Source organism: Gymnoscopelus microlampas, assembly GCF_963454915.1.
Source record: "Gymnoscopelus microlampas genome assembly, chromosome: 22".
In the NCBI taxonomy this organism is placed as follows: domain Eukaryota; kingdom Metazoa; phylum Chordata; class Actinopteri; order Myctophiformes; family Myctophidae; genus Gymnoscopelus; species Gymnoscopelus microlampas.
The window spans coordinates 10951617-10971410 of NC_139959.1; the positions used below are offsets into that span (position 1 = coordinate 10951617).

Sequence of the window (19794 nt, forward strand, 5' to 3'; positions counted from 1 at the left end):
GGAGCCGGGGATCGAACCTGGAACCTTCGGATTCCAAGATGGCCGCTCTCACCTCCTGAGCCACTCCCGCCCCCACTGTACGACGGGCAGAAGGCCAAACTGTGAGGGATTACAATGGCTAAGGCCTTCATGGCCTCCATGAAAGTTCTGCCTTGTCAGGGCCGTCTCAACATGTCAACTTCCTGAAGCGCTTAAGGTACTTTATTACCCTATGTTTATTTGTGTAAGACAGCACCATTGGCAGCAATCATGAAGGCGTTGCAGCTTCTTTGTAACGGCTGGGCATCTGCCTCCAGTCAGCACTTTGGGGGGGGGGGGGGTATACCTTTGGACACACACGCCCACACACCCGCACAAATTATAATAATAATACATTTACAATTTAACCATTTGTATTAGGTTACAAATGTCTTAATAGTTTCCGGTTAAACGGCTAACCATGAACATTTTGTTCATTTTTGTTATCAAAGCCTTGCCCCCCCCCCCCCCCCCCCCCCAACTTCAAAGTCAATAATTGTGAGCCCCTGCCTAATCTAGTTGAATACCCCTTAGAAAAAAATATATACATATGGACATACTCCTGCCCAACAGCAACGGTATTCTCTCTCTCTCTCTCTCCCTCTCTCTCTCTGTCTATTTCATTTTCTCCATCCCCACATTGTTAATTCTTCAGACGGCTGAAAATGACGGAGGCTGAAAATAATGAGTCTATAAATAAGAGGTGCCCATTGAGAGTGATTGAGAGGCGGGTGGGACTGCTGGGATGCAGCGGCGAGGCAGCCATGGCTGCTGCTGGGTGAGCTGGATTCATTAATGCTGCTGTCTGCTTCCAAATAGCACCTCCCACACACTCACACTATAAAGTCCTGAGTTTGGATTTAACCCAGAGGGTGCAAATGGACCGGCTTGCAGGTTAAATTAACACTGACTTTTGCAGTGTGCAGAGAGATAAACTAGGAGCACACACGGCTGAGCTCGTAAACAACACACGGCTATCCAGAGCAAGATCCCATGTGTTTTAAAAACTCACTCTGTAGCTCTCTCGCTCTAAAGCCTGATTCATACTTGTCGATGTCACGCGTCGAAATTAGCCGACCTGCAAGCTCACTGAGCTTGCAGGTCCGCTATGCGCCGTCGTGCGGCGGAGCATAAATTAAGCTTAACCCTCCCGTCTCTATCTGAAGCTCTCCCTCTCTCGTTCTCTGCAGCGTTGCAGATTCGAGCCCATCAGCTCCATCCATCAACCCTCATTACCACTTTCTCCTTTCCCTCTGAGGGCTCTATGCAGACCACATTCTTAAAGCATTGTTCATCTATCAGTGGAGTGGAAAAACATATATATGTGTGTGTGTGTGTGTGTGTGTGTGTGTGTGTGTGTGTGTGTGTGTGTGTGTGTGTGTGTGTGTGTGTGTGTGTGTGAGAGAGCTCGAGAGGGAGTCTACACCCATAGCAGAGGCGCCCTGTGTCTGTTTTATTATTCATACTCATGTGTGGATCCTCTTTCAGCCCACAGACACCTGCCAGAGATACACAGAGCACATACTGATGTTCTCTTTCTGTTCTCACTTCCACCTCTACCTCCCTCTCCATCTCTCTCTCTCTCTCCATCTCTCTCTCTCTCTCCATCTCTCTCTCTCTCTCCGTCTCTCTGCAGTAGGGCTATTATGCTTAACAGAGCCTTTCCTTACAGAGCCAACTCGGAATATACAAAAACCACACACCACGCCACGTCCTCCCCAAAAATTTCACACATTTCACATTCAATGCAAAGAACAAGTGAGACACAATGACAGAGGTGGTTGTACAACCTCCTGAATTCAGACACATGTACAGTACATGCATGTATGAATACATGTACAGTATGCACTTATTTGTTGTGCGCAATATTCTTGTTTCTACAACTTATGTATGCCACAAACACATGCGTGCGCGCACACACACACACTCAGGACCTCTTATCGTCCCCATGACGCCTCTTCTTCGTATTGACGTCGCGTCCATTAAGCTTTGCTTTTGGGCGTTGACTGAAGAGGAGTGTATGAGACCCCCAGACCAGAGTCAATCTGACTGGAGTCAATCTGACTGGAGATGAATGCATGGGACCCCAGACCAGAGTCAATCTGACTGGAGATGAATGCATGGGACCCCAGACCAGAGTCAATCTGACTGGAGATGAATGCATGAGACCCCTGACCAGAGTCAATCTGCGCCTGATAAACTCACCATATTGGCTGGCCACGACAGGCACAGTTACCACAGCAATCTGTTCTCTCTCTCTGTATGCTACCACAGCGATCAATTCACTGTGAGAAAAAGCCTTCGAAACACTATGTGCTGGAACGTGGCACGTTAACAGCCGCTCACACAATACGATTTACATCCCGCCCCCCTGCGCGAGCGCGCACACACACACACGCACGCACGCACGCACGCACGCACGCACGCACGCACGCACGCACGCACAGACCCATACACAGACATTGCAATCTAAAGCTATCAACCTATTTAGTGTCGGCATCGGACACCCCTGCCACGCACACCTACACAAACGCAGGCGTGTGTACACGTGGTCATCACGGACACGCACAGATACAGTATACAGATACATACACACACACACACACACACAGGAGCGTTGATAGTTGAGCTGAGAGAGGTGCAACAGAGAGTAGGCCTGGCAGGCTAATGTGGAAGGATAGTGTTTCACGTCTGAGATCACAGTCACAATCATAAACCGCCAGGCCTCCTTTAAGGTGCATCTCTTCTCGTTGGCATCTCTCGTGCCCATTGCCAACAACAGCATATGCAAATGTGGGTCCCCAGTTACCTGTGACACAAGCCTGTTTACAAACACTGTCGGCCACGCTGGACCCAGAGTGACACCCTTACAGCCACTGTCTTTTTTTCCCCTTCATTAATATGAGATGAGTGTGAAGTGCACAGCCATTAACCAACGAGTCAAGTTTGGCCATGGCAAAAACAGAGCCATGAGGCTCAGGGAGGCTGGGCCATTGCTGCCTGGAGCAGATCGACACACGTGTTTAAAATGCCAGCTTGGGATCATGTAGAGGTCTAAGGTCAATGGTCCTGAACCCTGAAATGAAAGGCCCTGTGAAGTGTTAAGCCTAATAAATACCAGTGGTTCTCAAATGTGTGAAGTGTTAAGCCTAATAAATACCAGTGGTCCTCAAATGTTTTCATGTCAAGGACCCCCAAATTAACATGTGTTTGGCTGCAGACCTGCATCTGAACATATGTTGTGCCAGGGAATCCCAATACAATATTTGTGCTGTTAAATGTTTCAAAGAGCCATTTTTTAAAGATTTTTTGAAATCGTTGAGGTATACTGTAGGGTTAAAGTGGTTAAACTGACTTTGATGCTGTTTTAACACATTTTGCTGGGGACCGCCTGAAACCCCCTCAAGGACCCATGGGGGATGCCACATTTTATACATCACTGTACAACTGTGTCAGTTATGTGTTTGGCTGCCCTTGGTAAAGTGTTATTATAAAACCTCAATAAAAGATTTTAAAAGAAGAAAAGCAGTTATTTTTCATTTAGTCCTCAACTTGATTTTCCTGTGTGACTTTGTTATGGTGCCTTACAGATTCCAGTCAGACAAGCACTCGCCGGCAGCTTGAGATGATGAGAAATGGGACTTCAATTAAGCACGAGGGATATGAAATCACCAGGGGAAGTGCACAGAGGTAGAAAAGACGAATGAACATAGGCAGACAGACACAGAGAGAGAGAGAGAGAGAGAGAGAGAGAGAGAGAGAGAGAGAGAGAGGGGGAGAGAGGGGGGGGCAGAATTCTAGGTTATTGTGATGAACAAAATGTTCTCAGCCCTGATCCATCATCAGATCATAAGGTTATGATCATCAACTAAGGTTATTGTGGGGCAGTAATGTCATTATAGAGGCGAGTGTAATCTGTAGAAGTTGAGGAATTAATGTTGATGAAGTTATATCACAGACACAATAAATTGATGTGTGGGATGTGAGTGCAAAGTTTCACAGCAATCGCACGCTGCATTCATGATTTGAGGCATTTTGTTCAAAATGGACCAATCCTGCCAACTTTGGAAGCCAATCTTGGCCAATCAGGATGGAATATGAAAAATGGGATATATCCGCCTTGATCACATGACTATAGATTTGCGTGATGTTTGAACAAAATCTGTAGGAGTAGTATAAAAAATGTTGTTATGCTCATACCAGAGATTCTGTTCTGGTATGCAGGGAGTGTGTGTGCACAGTTTCACGTCGATCGGGCCAACAGTGCCGGAGATTAGCTGCTCACAGACGGACACACGGACAGACGAACAGGGGGCAAAACATAGTCTCGGCAATGCCTTCGGCCTGGCGGAGAATGACCCGTCCAGTGCATGCACAGATTGCCCTGATTGGTTTGACATATCAGGCCAATCAATCAAACAATCAATCAATCAACATTATTGTCACAACACACTACAGTTACAGGTAAAAGTGAAATAAAACTAAAATAAAAAGAGTACAAAAAGACAGAAAATAGCAGCATGTTAAAAATCTGGTCCTATGCGATGCGGTGCAAGAGTGCTGTTTAAAGAGGTCCTAAATCACACATAGTGCATTCATAGAGAGGGAAAGAAGTCTCTGATTGATTGCTACAAATGATATTTAATTTTCGAAATTTCCACAACCGTGTTTTTATTTATTATTTATTTCTTTCCACAGCGGCGGCGTCCGCCCCATCCCAAAGATATTGTACAACAAAAAGATTGCTTTGGAAATCTCATCTCATCTCATCTCAAGTCAAGTGTTACATCCCTCTAGCAAAAGAGCACAGCCTTTCCTTATACCTACTAAAGTTGCTACTTTAGATTGCTTTTCCTGTACACATTTTTCATATGAAAAGAAACGAAGAAAGAAATTTAAAAAGACGAAAAAGCCATCACTCCGACCGGACGGAACAAAGAACACATCTGAAGGCGAGGTTAAGCCGCTCTCTCTCAATCAGTCTCCCTCTCTGTCTCTCGCTATACGCTTTCTCTCTCGCTCTATTGCTCCATCCATCTCTCTCTCGCTGCTCCTGTCTTTCTGCTTCCTCTCCTTATCAGAACGGGGTGAAAGCCTGTACAGGAGGCATTCATTTGTGGAATCCTTTGAAGGATCTCCCATCCAATCAGGGTTGAGGGCACAGAGGTATACGTGAGTGACATTCTGCTGTCCTCCATTCTGTGATGTCTCAATGTCAGTGGTGTAAAGTAACTAAGTACATGTACTCAAGTACTGTACTTGAGTACAATTTTGAGCCATTTTTTACTCTCTTCAGTATTTACAATTTTCAATACTTCTGCTTCTACCCCACTGCATCTCAGAGGAAAATATTGTACTTCTACTCCACTACAAAACACAACACCACTTCAGCCCTATATATATTTCGGCCTTTTGAAAATAATATAATGTGTGTGTGTGTGCGGCTGTGCGTGTGTCAATAGCTCAATGCTGTGAGATTGTAGATCGGCTATTTTCAAATGGCCGAAATGTACAGTATATAGGGCTGAAGTGGTTAATGTGTAATAATAATCAAAATCTACAAAGTAACTAAAGTTTTCAAATAATTGCAGTGGAGTGTAGCTGCTACATATCTCAGACTCACTCCCCACCCTCATTCTCATTCGCCAACAAGTTAATGCATACATACATTCACCAACAAGCTAACACACACACACGCCCTCAATCCCACAGTTCAGTTAGGCGGCTTTTTTAAGCAGTCCACAATTCACTGTTCATTCCACAGTACATGCTCAGCTTGTCACAGGTCGTCGTGCAGCCTGTCAGCGTTTAAACTCCACCTCCGCCTCCTCCCTGCGGCATTTAGTTTCATATGTTAATGGTTGATTCTGTGGATTGTACTGCGATATGTGGTATCTTAACTTATGCAATTGAAAGGTTCATTGTTATGTTCATGTTATGCTTCGGGGGGGTTTGTGATCTCAGATATTCTGTGTCATGCTTGCGCAGATAATCTATAGTATCACTGGAGCAGAGTCAGACTGCCAAACTGAATGCAATAGCATTGGAATAAATTATTATTCCTGACGAAAGTGTCTAACTGAAATGTATCTATGTTGAACCCGCAGGTGACATTTGTTTATTTGTTAGGATCCCCATTAGCTGTGCCCTAAAGCACCGCTAGTCTTCCTGTGGTCCACAAATAAAAACAATACATACATGTATATAAAAACATACATTTAAAAAAACTAAAAATAAATAAAAAATACATTCAACTTTATAGTCCATATACAAAATAATTTATAAGACTAATTACAACAAATATTTCCCCAGGTGTCTCTTTATTATCTTTTTAATAGTGATTTCTTTGTCAGTTTGGTCATTAACACTGGCAAAGAATTCCATGTTTCCATTTCTCTGTATTATACTGGGCGCTTCAAATAATTTGTGTTTGCCTTGGGAAGTGTGTTGCCTGTCTGGTGGCATGTACTGTATATGACTCTAAATTGTGTTTCAGCTGACTCTATCGAAATGATGGGGTTTTGCATTGTAAAACCCTCCATGTTGAAAGTAGCAGTGCAGCAGTCATTTTGTCTTTAATTTTTAGCCATTCTAAAAGGAAGTGCTAGTGTTGATGTTAGTTCTAAATCGGAGAGCAAGCCGTGCTGCCTTGTTCTGCACTAATTGGAGTTTGCTTAAATCTTTCTTTGTGGCACTCGACCATATTATTTGGCAGTAATCAAGCTGTGAAAGAACCAGTCAAGTGTGTTCAGTACCAGTTTAATTAGATCAAGTGAAAAATATGTTCTGCAACGCCTTACCACTGCTAATGACCTGCCCATTTTCTTTACAACAGAATCTATGTGTTGTAACCAGAACAGTTTGTTGTCAAGGGTGATGCCCTGGAGCTTAGTTTCCTTTACTTGCTGAATGGGTGTTTTATTTATGAATAGTTTGAGCTCTGGCTCTCTCCTTAGAGAACGATTTGAACCAAATACTATTGCTTTTTTGTTTTGGACGTATTAAGTATTCATTTGTTTTCCAGGATCCATTTTCCAATTTTCTCCAGCTCACTGTTCAAGATGGCATTTAAATCTGCAGATGTCGTTACTGATGCATATACAGTGGTATCAAAGATGGAGTACATAAGTGGACCTAGGCAGCTCCCTTGAGGAATTCCACATTCCATAGACCTGCTATCTGAGAAACCTCCATTAAAGAAGACGCTTTGTGCTCCATGTATCAGATAGCTTTCCATCCAGGCAACAGCAGATGGTGTAAAGCCATTAAGGTTCAAGGTTCAATTTCTTATATTCTGGTTCCTGAAACATTGTAGCAGCGGTAAAAATACAAAAGTACTCCTTCTGGCAGCAGAACATAAATAGGGTTCAGTGTAACACCACTGAGAACCAGTCAGAAGTGAGTGAGTATACAAGGAGGTGTAGGCAACAGAAAAGAGAAAAGTGAGTAGAGATAAATCAGAGAGAAAGAAAGAAAGAAAGAAAGAAGCGAGTAAAGTGGAATATGAGAGAGAGTGGCGGAGAGTTAGAGAATGATCAGAGTCCAGAAGGGCAGTCTAGGGGTCATCAGGGCATGAAGTATAAGTCTAGCATAAGTCCATCTGTCAGGTCCTCAAACAACATCCTCCGTAAACTGACTAACTCCAAATGGGGAGTCAGAGCAGACACATTACGATGTACTGCTTTGGCCCTGTGCTATCCCTCTGCGGAGTATGCATGTCCTGTTCGGGAGAGATCAACCCATGCCAAAAAACTAGACCCAGCGTTGAACAACACCTGTCGCTTGATCACTGGTTGCGTGAAGCCTACCAACATGAACAACCTGCACCTCCTCTCTGGCATTGCCCCTGCTGATATCAGATGGGAAGTTACCAGCCGAGTCGAGATGACAAAAGCTACCAGTGATGAACGCCACCTCCTCCATGGACGTCAACGACTGAGGTCAAGAAGAGAAGCTTCCTCAGCCATGTCCAGCCCCTTACAACATCTCGGGAAGAAACTAGACATCAGCTATGGCATACATGGGCAACTGGCCCGCAGGTTAATATCAGAATACTGATATATTATTTATTTCAGCTTTTTCCAATTCCAAACATGCAAACATGACCCGCTTCAATTACTTCAGTCTATATTAGCAGCTTAATGACTATGACTAAATATTATTGTCTTTTTAATGACCAATGTATTTGTATTTAAGTTAATAAAGTTGAGCTTAGACTAAATGCATTTGAAATTAAATAAAAATGTTACTTTTCAGGATTCCAATAAAGAAATAGCAAAAAAATAAAGGATTCCAATTCAAAAACTTTTGTGTGACATAGAATGGCGAAGTACGGCATTAATTTACGAAAAAAGTTAAAATACGGAGATAAGAGGTGCCTGCCTGACAGTACATATGCAATGTGGCCCGCTGGAGTCAGTGTGGAAATATAATGGCCCTCTCCATCATCAAAGTTGCCCACCCCTGAGCTATGGTGTCTGGTTTGAAAAAAGCTTGAGAATGACCCCTCTCTTATTGACCTGGGAATGCCCCCCTTCTGAAGACCTCCTGGCTCAGAAGCACCATGTGTCCAGTGGAAGACACTCAACTGCTTGAGAACAGGAATGGGGCGATCATCAAAAGCTGCTCTGGCCAGTAAATTGGACCAACCAACTGTGAATGGCCTTCTCTATTTGAACGACTCTATCAAACAAGATGTCGACAAGGGCAAATATTGCGGCATGGTCATGCTGGACCTCCAGAAGGCTTTTGACACCGTTAATCACCCAATTATGATCAATAAGCTCAAAGCAATAGGCTTTGATGACACGTCGGTGAACTGGATGAGATCCTACCTGGAAGGGAGGGAGCAAGTGGTGGAAGTAAACGGCACCCAGTCCCCTCCCCTCCCAGTGACTTGTGGTGTTCCTCAAGGAAGCATACTAGGACCACTACTGTTCCTGATATATGTGAATGATATGTCCTCAGCTTGCGACTGCAAACTGTTCCTGTTCGCAGATGACTCGGCTCTGCTGGTCTCGGACAGGGACAGGCTGCAGGTTGAGAAAACTCTCAGCACTGAACTCAACAAGATCTGCATCTGGCTCTCCGACAACAAACTCTCATTACACCTGGGTAAAACTGAATCCATCCTCTTTGGGTCCAACCCTAACCTTAGAAAGGCTGAGAGTTTCACGATCAAAGTGGGTGAAAATGTTATCACAAGAAAGGAGGAAATTACCTACCTGGGTTCCATCTTGGAGGCAAACCTCTCAGGTGACAAAAACGCTGAAAAGACGATCAAAAAGGTCCACAAAATAACACGGAGGATGTGGAGGCTTGTTCGTAAAGTCAGTAAGAATACTCTGAAGATTCTTGTAGGGGCCCTCATACAAGGTCATTATGATTATGCATGCACCTCATGGTATCACAACACCTCCAAGGCCCTAAAAACAAGGCTCCAAACATCCCAAAACAAACTTGTAAGGCTACTTCTTGGCCTCAATTACAAAGCCCATCTAACCCATGCCCATTTTGCTAGGCTTGGATGGCTTAGGGTTGAGGACAGAGTACAGCAACTTGCTATGGGCCTGGTCTTCAAGATACACCACAACATTGGGATCCCCCTGTATTTGTCAAAATACTTCCAAAATGTTAATCAAGTCCATGATCATAACACCAGAGGCAGCTCCACAAACCATGTTCAACCCAGATTTGGCACAACAAAGGGAATGAACTCTTTCTCATGCTATTCATCTAAAATGTGGAATGCCCTACCAAAAGGAGTAAAGGAGTGTAAAACCCTACTCACTTTCAAAAATGCCCTAAAGATACACCTTCAGGAGGCTGCAATTCAAAAATGGCCCCTGTCCAAGTCCTAACCTACCCCATGTCCTAACCTAACCTACCCCATGTCCTAACCTAACCTACCCCCCCCCCCTCTCTTTCTTTTTGTACATATTTTTCACCCTTCATACTTCATACCAGTAACCTGTAAACTGATTGTATGACATTCTGTATAGTAGTGTGTATATCTGTCTGTCTCTTATATGTCAACATGATTTGTGTGCATGGGGATCTCATCTTAAACAAGCTACGTGCTTAACTGAGCTATCCAGTTTAGTAGACCTTGTATTGCGAATTTGTACTTCCATGTACTGTTATGTACTGCCATGTACTGTTCTCATGTCTTACTAAATAAAGTACATCAATCAATCAATCAATCAATGTGGAGAAGAGGACCACACCATGCAGCACTGCCTTGTCTGCCCTCTACTACACAACCTGTGCAGGGCGTGCAGATTAAAAGATCTTGCAGAGTTCAATAACACCGCAAAGTGTGTAAAGAAAGGGGAAACTGTCATACTATAGCCAACATGCTTCGGAAACACGAATAGAAGAAGAATTAGCCTGCCTCCAGCGTTCAGGGCCATGGCACCAACGCATACCAATATGCAGTGACACACATACAGTACACATAATGTGGAGGTGATTATTATTACAAGGTATGACATCAAACTCTCTCTCCTTTTTTTTGTGGACACAGTGACATATTTCTAAGGCACATCCAGAAGGACTTCAAAGAGGCAGGGTGGGTCGCACACGAGCAATTTCCACAGCGCACAGTATTCTCCATTGTTCGTACACCATATATGGAAATGTGATTTATCTATATAAGTACATTTTTACGGAGGCATGCAGATAACGCTCTACGGAAGTCCTCTGACCGTTCAGCTCGAATGCTTCATGTGAAAATAAAACTATCAATCTATCAACTGTCTATAAGCTGGGTGGAAGCAAATAATAACATTCAGACGGATAGGGAGGGATTGAAGAAGACATGAATGGCTAATGTTCAAAGTACCATGGGCCGAATGCAGGCAATGAGAGGCCTCGGACGGCTCACTGTGACAGGGGCTCAGATCTTCCCAGCGCAGGCGGGCCCTGCTACCACCTTCAGCTCTCATCAAACCCAAAGAGACAGGGCAAGAAAAAAAGAAGAAAAACTGGCAGTGTGACACATGTCAGTGAGAATATTATACTGTGCTAATAGGGGCGGAAGGGGCATAAATTATGTTGAAGAAAGGAGAGTATGTAGGAAATACTGTATGCAAATGCCTTCGCCTAAATACGTGGTTATCTACACCAGTGGTTCTTGCAGTGGGGTCCGGGGGCCCCCAGGGGTCCTTGATGGGGGTTACAGAGGGTCCCCAGCGAAATGTATTAGTACTGCATCAAAATCAGTTTAACCTATTTAACCCTATATAAAACAGCTAATTCAAAACATTTCAAGATATTTTGAAAATAGGACATCCAAATATATTTTCAGATGGGGGGCCCGCGGCCAAACACATATAAATTTGGGGCTCATAAACCTGAAAACGTTTGAGTACCAATGGCTTACAACCTCCCCAGAACAATAGGGGTTGGCTTAGACAGGGACCATAGAAACATGAGGGGAATTGACGACTACATTGGGGACTCTGGGGAGCAAATGAAAAGACTAAACTGTTCAGCAAAAAAGGTTTAATTATTGTTACATATGTGTACGGGTACATAAGAGTACAACTATTTTTATTGTGTGGTGTCCTTGGTTGAGGATCTGTGGGAAATACTGTTTTGCCTCTAAAATGTATTATCATCTTTCCCCAGCACAGATACATGGCTTGTTCTGTTTTGGCAGTGAAAGGATTATCCACACTCTCTTAAGTAGTTTCTTCTATTCTTTCTAGTCTACCCCGAGAAACGGACACTTTTCAACACGTATGCCTTCCTCAGCATTTCAAGCTAAAATACGTCAGGTGAGTGACATAGCTAAACAATAGTGTACAGCTGTGGCTCTTTAGTGAATATAATTTATAATACAGACATGTTTACATTCAAAGCATCATCAATAGTGTAGCGTTGGCCGTGAGGCGAACTCGGAACCCCTTGCTAGCGAGCAGTAAGCAGCACCGTATAGCCTACATCAGTATTTGTATATTACAGTTTCCACTATCACCACAACCAAAAAAATTGATTACAAAGTAATTACCGGTCCAAAGTACCCGGTCTCTGTCCCCACCTCTTCTTAGTGGGTTGACTACTTCTAAACCTTGAAAATCTCAGTGTACAAATGTCATGTTTTACAGGCATTATAGTGCCTGGCAACTGGAGACTTCTCATCATTATTTCTAATATTGCTCTTATGCTCTGTAATTCTGGTTTGACCTGTTCTTTTGGGCCTAGTAATAAGCAACTAGGCAACACAATGATGAAAAAGAGAAGCATACATAAGAAGAATGGCCGACCGCTCCACAGTTTCGTGGGTAATCAAACTTGACAATTTATCAATATTTCAATCAACGGTGCCAAACATTTTCATTCATGCTATTGTGTGCTGCTCACTGAAAAAATGATCACTTATATTTTAGAGGGCCATCATGAAGCTCTCCAGTCAGAGCTGTGATATGCCTTGAAATTGAAATTTGAGACAGAGAGAAACAGAAGAGAGCGACGCAGAAGAATCAGGAACTGGGGACTGAATGCAGATATTTTTCTTAGCTATTTAAACAAAAATATGTTCCTTATGTCTGACTGCACAACACAAGCTCACAGTGAAAACCGAGGTAGCTATATTTACTTCTGTCTGTCCACAACAGCTCAGCTTTGTGTTAGGTCTGAAATGTTTTCAAATAGGCATTCATTTGTTCATTCATTCTTCCACCCATCCATCCATTCCTTACTTCTATCCATCCATACATCATTAATTCATTCTGTGTACAATTACCCTCTCACCCATCACCCGTCATTATGACACAGACAGACACACCTACCTTGGTGTGTACTTTCTCAATAATGAAACTCCCTATATGCTCCCTCTCTCTCTCTCTCTGAACAGGAATGGCTGAAGCAGAGATGCAGCATGTTTTCTCTTAAGACCTGTGTGCGTGCGTGCGTGTGTTTGTGTGTGTGTGTGCCTGTGCATGTGTGGTTTTTATATAGCTTATAGGAATCTAAAGATAGCACGGTGACAGCACAAATACCAACCAATTTGCAACAATGGAAATCAGAAGCTATAGCCCTCTGTTCCAGCATGTGGCTTAGGGACTTGGGCAATGTGCTACACATGCTTGAACAGTTTGTGTTTAGCATTCTCTGTGACTTTTCTTTATGCATAATATATTGGACCAACAAGCGTAACACATACGCTGTCATCTCATTGATACTCTTTTGGCTGGTGTTTTGTTCTTTGTATTTGTTTTGACTTTCCCTTTTTGTCTTTTCTTTCTTGTTTCCGCTTACTGCCCTTCTTCATTGTGCCTTTTTATTTACTGTCAAATGTACACTTTTTGGGAGGGGGTTGGTGGGAGGGTTTGTGTTTTTTCACTCAAGCTGTTTGGTCTGACTGAAGCAGTGTAGCCTACACCAGTGGTTTCCAAACTGGGGGTCCCAGGGGGGTCCCCAAATTATTTTGGCCCCCCAGATGATTAGCTTAATGTGCAACATTGTTATCTCACAAAACGGTAAACAAACCAACCAAGTATAAGTGTATACAGGGTATCTGTACATTTCTTAAATTACAATTTCATTTTTGAATACCAAATTGGCCACATTACCCCGAGTCAAACAAAATGTAATGCCTACAATTCCAAGTGCTTGTCAGGGTGGGGGGCCCCCAGTTCAAATATGATTCTTTGTTGTTGTTTTTTTTTTGGGGGGGGGGGGGGGGGGGGACCTTTGCCCTACACTATAGCCAGGCAGCACTGGAACCGATGGTTAAGTTAATACCTGGATATCGCGACCGTGACGCGCTGTGGAAAAATTCTAAGGATGTTGGGTTCTAAGCAGGTTGTGTTTATGAACGGTCACTAGAGACGAGATTTCAGAGATGTTTGTATCTCCTATGTCTCTTCAAAACTACCGTCGTTTTCACTGGCTTCATGCTGACAGCATGAACTTGGAGCTGGGCTGAATGAATGCAGAAACAATGTGGAACCTCTGACCAATCACAGTAGCCAAACTACTGTAGTTTGGGTAGTTACAATATCTCAGAGATACCCAGACAAAAGTTCTGATCCCGCCCACCCGAACCACTGAAATGACGTCATATTGTAGTATGGACCCAGCCAGCTGTTCGGCTGTAGTATGCATTGGGATTTATAGTCTGGGTGATAAATCCTCGCTGTTTTTCCAGCCACTTTTAAGGTTGTTACACACCGGGGCGATTTTTTCGTGCGAATAATGTGTTTTTTTTAAAAACCTTATAAAGTCAATGGCTCCGTACATGGAGCGAAAAAGCGAAAAAGCGAAGCGAAAAAGCGTCTTTTAATTATTCGGAACGAGTCCGAATTTTGCGTATATTCGCTATTTTCGCCGGTGTGTAAGGACCTTTACAGTCAGAAAATCATCCTGACTGCGTCCTATTTAAAAAAAAAATCACACCCTGTGTGAAGGAAGCGGTGCCTTTGGGGCGGGGCTTAACTAATTTCAGTTCGTCCCTATTGGTGGTCTGAGTCCACTTACCAAATTTGTACTTGGTAGCATGCTGCAAACTGGAATAATGCCTGTTTAAAGCCCAGCCAATGGGCAGACAGAGGGGGCGGGGCTTAAGTAATTACAGTTTGTCCCTATTGGTGGTCTAAATCCACATACCAAATTTGGACTTGGTGGCATGCTGCAAACTGGACGTACGGCTGTTTAAAGCCCAGCCAATAGGAAGACAGAGGGGGCGGGGCTTAATTAATTTCAGTTTGTCCCTATTGGTGGTTTTAGTCCATGTACAAAATTTGTACTCCGTAGCATGCTGCGAACAGGAGTTATAGCTGTTTAAATGCCGTGCTCAAACGGACGGACATAACATACGGACGGACATACGGACGTCAAGTGTGTGTGTGCGTGTGTTCGTGTGTGCCCATGTGTGCAGTATTGGCTTGTGTGTGTGTGTGTGTGTGTGTGTGTGTGTGTGTGTGTGTGTGTGTGTGTGTGTGTGTGTGTGTGTGTGTGTGTGTGTGTGTGTGTGTTGAAGTGGCGCATGTGTTGCTACTTTGCCGTGTTCAAACATACGGACGGACATAACATACGGACGGACGGACGGACACAGTCAAATGTAGAGCGGCTGGCACCGCTAAAAATAATAATAGTTTGACCAGCTGCAGAGGGTGTCATGATCGTGTTCACATGATCATACGTGGAGATAATTGTGCAGATTCACAAGATTAGCAAAACTGCGCAAATATTCTGCACAGATCCCTGTGAAGACTCCCGTCATCGTTTGCGTGCAAGCCAGTCTCCTTCAGACGTGCTCAGCTCAGTCAGAGCTGTGCATCTAGCAAGAAAATGGCGCGGCAGAGAGAGATCGCAGCTCCTCAAGCTAATTGCAGAGCCAATTTGTGGCAACATTTTGGCTTTCCAGGTATGTCATGAACCATCCAGACCTATCAGGTCATCTGGGAAAGGTCTGCTTTCTGTACCAAGAATCAAAACTAAATGTGGAGAAGCATTTAGTTTTTATGCACCACATATCTGGAACAAACTCCCCAAAAACTGCAGGTCTGCTGGCACTCTTAGTTCTTTTAAATCACAGCAAAACATCTTTTTGCTGCAGCCTTTCATTGAGTTATTTATTCAGTTATTATTCTTCTGCACAGTCATTTTACTCTGTTTTGTTTGCAAAACATCCTGCAGACACTGCCGGGCAACGATCGCCGACACTGCAGGAAATAATAACCAATTTGAGAAGCAACTTGTAAAATCACCACCCGGATAAGCGTGTTGAATCACAACAACCTCTTTGGAAAAAACTTGGCTAAATGACTAAAAGAAGCGTTAAGAGCCCCACTTCCCCATAACAGATGAAGACATAACAAGATGCAGTGAATATAGAGCCAACTTGGTCCTATTTGTGTTAAACAGTGCTACCAGCTCTGTACCAAGAGACAAATCCTAAAGTGACACTGAGCAATGAAGATAGCTTTCACTAACACAACTTTGCAGAGGAGCCACAAAGTAATTTCTCCATTTCTTCAATTTGGAAGCCTGCCGTGAGGGAAGGGGCCTTTTGAGATATATACCTGGGGTAATAAACCCCAAAAAATAAAACGGCACCGAAAACACCAGAGTAATTACACAGCAAAGCGAAGCTTTCAAAGGCTCTCCTCTGCAAAGCCATTTCAGAGGAATGGAAAGGAAGTAGAACTTTAGCTCCAGGTAAAGAGTGAAAAACACCCACGTAATGTAATATTCACCGAGATGAACACTCCCGCTGTTGCTACCTGTCCCTCTCCACTAACGTGCGACACGGTAAGGGAAGAGACGAGAGGGGAGTATAAAAGAAGAGGAGAATGAGTGAAGGCGACGAGTGGGAGAGCTGGGAGCTACTGTATGGGAAACCCGAAGAGAAGCAAGAAAGCAGAGCAGTTCTCAGAGATTCTCCACAGAGCCTCTGGGCTCGCGGCTACTGTCTGTGCTGCGATGTGCGTGTGTGTGTGTGTGTGTGTGTGTGTGTGTGTGTGTGTGTGTGTGTGTGTGTGTGTGTGTGTGTGTGTGTGTGTGTGTGTGTGTGTGTGTGTGTGTGTGTGTGTGTGTGTATGTGTGTTCCATAGATGGAACCGCGATGGAACAAAGACAGTGTCGTTATGGAGATGTGGGGATGCACACACTGGCACAAGCGAGTGCATTATTCAGAGAACACAAATTCAAAAGCACATATACTCGCAGAGACATATCCATGCATGTGCTGTATATATATATATATAATACAGTAGTACATACATACACACATATCGTAGACACGCACAAATACACAAACAAACAGAAAAACATAGACCGACAAATGCACACACCATAGAACACTGTATATTCTATGGACTCATTTCAATGGACTCTATGGACTATCTGTATTTTATGGACTCAAGGTTAGGGCCCACATACAATGTATTCACCGCAAAGTAACCAAAGGCTCAAACAGAATGTTCAATGAGTCAGCTGAGGACTCAGTAGGAGGACAACAGTAATTACAGCACCTGGGTCTGTTTTTGACCCTGAATTCTGACTGTGGAAGAACAATTGTGTGTAAGTGCAGAAAAACAAAGAAAGCTTACTAAACACATTGCTTTTGGGTGGGTGGTGGGTGGGTGTCATTGACTACATAACAACTGCAGTTTCTCAGATGAATGTGCTTCGATTAAATCCACAGAGGTAAACAGAACTCTCATTTCACTGAATGCAAGCTTTCCATCTCTCACCACTGCATTTATCTAAGCTGCTCCATGACGTTTTGCATCACGCATGATTAACTTATAAACAACGACTGAAACCAACTTGCAGGCATTAAACATCACCGCTGCTCTTACCATTCTTATTTATTTTTAAATTCACTTATTAATTAGCAACATCGTTGCACCACTGACACACACACACACACACACACACAGCTACATCTTACACACGCACACTCACACACACACACACACACACACACACACACACACACACACACACACACACACACACACACACACACACACACACACGCACACACACATCAGAGAGTGCATAGTCACAGAGAGGCACTAGACTAGGGAATCAGAAGGCGTTGTCTGGAGAGATGTCTGCTGGAGTCAATTATAACAATACACTCTGTGCCACTGATTAGCCTTTAGTAATACAAGTACAGTAATTATTGCACTACATCCTTGACGCCTCTTCTGCACTCCCTAATCATTCTCACCCACTGGCCTGGAATTACAGCGAGCACCACCCACTCTAAAGAAATAACACAGTGCGTCCACTCTATGTGTTCTGATGCCAGTGGTGGAAAGTAACTGAGTACATTTACTTAAGTACTGTACTTAAGTACAATTTTGAAGTATTTGTACTTTACTTGAGTATTTCCAATTTCCAATACTTTTACTTCTACTCCACTTCATATCAGGGGCAAATATTGCACTTTTACTCCACTACAATTATTTGAAAAATGTTGTTACTTGTTACTTTGCAGATATAAATTATTATAAAACATACAATAACCACTTTAGTCCTATTTTATACCTAGGCTAGGCTCACAACGCGTCGCATCACGACGCGTTGTGAGCTTGTAGATTGGCTATTTTCAAATATTTTAGTACTTTTACTTTTGGGACTTTAAGTACATTTTGATGCCAATACTTTTGTACTTTTACTCAAGCACATTTTTAATTCTGGACTTTTACTCGTAACAGAGTATTTCTATATTGCAGTATTGGTACTTTTACTTAAGTAAAGAATTTGAGTACTTTTTCCACCACTGTCTGATGCCATGGCTGCTCAGAGTGTGTGTGTGTGTGTGTGTGTGTGTGTGTGTGTGTGTGTGTGTGTGTGTGTGTGTGTGTGTGTGTGTGTGTGTGTGTGTGTCTGTATACAGCACATATAGGCCTGTTCTTTTACCCTTATCTTTTCTTGCAACACGGGCCCAGCCAGGAACCTGTGTCGCGGCTCAGCCCTCTGCAGCCTGCACCCAGGTGAGCAATCAATAATGGAGGACAAATTAGAGTGCGTTCAGAGAGCAACGAGTTTGTGAGGAGAAGGCTGACCACGGGCGGGAGGTGGATCTACTGTTCTCATATCCAGCGATAAAGGAAAATACCTGCATGCTGGACAGATGCTCCATTGGAAGCATTAATCATTAAAAACACATTAAAGGACAACTTAGTTTTTTTTACAACCAAGGTTTATGTTTTAGATTGTAATTAAAGTAAATAAAAGATGAGTGTAATTTTTTTTAAATGTACTGCTTTCTGTAGTTTTAGCAATTTTTGCGATCTTTTTTTAAAGTGGGCGGGGGCATTCTGTCCGGTGGCTAAATATGTCTTTTTTTACACAATAACCCGGTGTTTTCTTTATTATTATTTACAGTAGCTCTTCTATCCCCCAATAACTCACATCTGGCCATCAAAGACCACAGGACCTTTTTTATTGTGTAAAAAAAGGCATATTTAGCCACCGGACAGAATGCCCCCGCCCACTGTAAAAAAGATCACGAAAATTGCTAAAACTATAGAAAGCAGTAAATGAAAAAAAAAAAATAACACTCATCTTTTATTGACTTTAATTACAAGCTATAAATATAAAGCCTAATTTGATAAATATTAGGCTGCTGCCACCTTTTTGAAAAGATTTTGTGCCAGGCACCCCCATAATATAAGAGGGTTTTGTTGTTGTTTCTAGATTAGATTTAGTACAGAAACTGACTAGTTGTGGGTGGGGAGATAACAGCGGAGAGAGTGAAAGCTGCTATGGTCTGAATAGTCATTCTCTTAATAGACTACCTTCTAGCTGGCGAAATAATAGGGACATTAAACTGTTCCCTTGTTTTGCATGGGGACCCTCTGGAATCTCCTCAAGATGGATCCCTGCCTGGACCCACTTAGAGACCAGCCAATGTGGTTAAATGTGCGAGGAATCGAGGATGTCTTGTCTGTACTTTTCCATCGTAAGCTGCAATCTTCTTGGGCAAACAGGCGAATAGGAACAGAGTGGACTCCTTACGTATCAGAGGGATGGGACTGTTAACCGGTTTTACTATTATAATAATAATTCTCTACTTATTTCCAAAATAAATGTAGAGCTGAAAATACTATTTTGTAATACAGGGAAAATCAGGCGCCAGACAGCACAGCAGTAACAGATAAAGGGCATAAAAGTACAGTAGGCCAAGCCATACACTTTCTTGGGTTTAAAATCCTCTTAGCAGACCTTGTATTGAACTGCACTTTTCTTGAACTGTTACTTTTTGCAAACTGCTAATAAAGTATTAAATCAATGAATCGATCAATCAGA

General features: G+C 43.1%; 1 protein-coding gene across 1 annotated transcript in view; it reads right to left on the bottom strand.

Moving 5' to 3' along the window:
- Positions 1-19794, bottom strand: part of LOC311039112 (sodium/hydrogen exchanger 9-like) — a 123515-nt gene that overhangs the window by 51732 nt on the left and 51989 nt on the right. The window lies entirely within an intron of this gene.